Raw genomic sequence first — 1279 nt, forward strand, 5'->3', positions numbered from 1 at the left:
GATGGCCCGGGGTGTCAGGTAAGTGCCTAACTTTTGGCACCCCAGAGTAAATATGACTTTCCTTTAAACTCTCATTTTTAGTATTAAGGCAATGCTATGTATATGGCACAAGGCAAGTAAATACCTTTTGTTTTCAAAAGGCCTTATGCTGCATGCCCTAGGTGGTAGAATGTCTTTAGATTTCTTACTTGGACCAAAGGTTTTCGCTGTCTTGAGACTCCTTATAAAACAAAACCAAAACGATAACAGTTTTTCTCCATCCTGTGGATCGGCAGTATATATATTTATATATGCGAAGTGCTGTTGTTGGACGGGTATATTTGTTAGTGTTTTAACTGGTATTGCTGCTCTTATCCTATATACACTATTTTTTATTATATGTTTTATGTTACTCCGATTAGACAATTTTACAAATTGAAGTCTGTTAGACCAAAGAATCTTGAAACATTTAATGAGTTCTAATAGTGACCTGCCACACTCTGATCAGATTGACAGTGTTCAAGCACCCACTGTGACCAATGTGGTTGGTCTTCAGTTTGCAATTGGCCAGATTCCACACCTTTACCATCTTTTCCCAGCCACAGGATACTATAATGGGATTACTGCTGTTAGGGGAGAACCTGACACAAAACACGCACTCACTATGAGATTCCTCCTGTACAGTGTATTTACAGACACCCAGTGTGTTCCACAGTTTGATTGTTTTGTCTTGGGATCCAGATACAATTTGACGGTGACATCTTTGGTGTGATCTACAAACCAGCATGTGGTGGCGCCAGTTGTAAGATCCCTCAGCCTCAGTGTTCCATCCCAGGAGCCTGAAAGAGCAAACTGTCCATCTGAAGAGATGACCACATTGCTGACAAAGTGAGAGTGACCCACAAAGCTCACATTGAGGGACACCATAGTTTGTTTTGTCATGGGTCAGGTTCCACATGATGATGGTCTTATCTCTGGCAGAGCTGAGAATCATGTATGGGAACTGTGGGGTAGTCGCAATCTACGTGACCTAGCCATTATGGTCCTTTAGGGTCCCCCGAAGAGTCATTTGCTCAGTCATGGCTGTGATGAGCCCGAAACCGCTTGACCAGCTAAGGATGGAGACAGATAGTGGACACAAGGCCTAAAGCGACTGAAGAGAGGATGGACTAGGCCTCGTCTGGCCTTTTATACAGAGAGAGCACGCCTTGAGTCAGGAAACCTTCAGCCGGATAACTAACTCGTCGACATCACAAGAAACGTGCCAATCACATCATGGCGGAGCACAGCGAAATATCGT

At 43.6% G+C, this 1279-nt stretch overlaps 1 pseudogene; it reads right to left on the reverse strand.

Moving 5' to 3' along the window:
- Positions 1-433: 433 nt before the first annotated feature.
- On the reverse strand, positions 434-1075 carry LOC108707739 (annotated as a pseudogene).
- Positions 1076-1279: the final 204 nt, after the last annotated feature.

This window comes from Xenopus laevis, chromosome 2L (assembly GCF_017654675.1).
Source record: "Xenopus laevis strain J_2021 chromosome 2L, Xenopus_laevis_v10.1, whole genome shotgun sequence".
Classification (NCBI taxonomy): Eukaryota; Metazoa; Chordata; class Amphibia; order Anura; family Pipidae; genus Xenopus; species Xenopus laevis.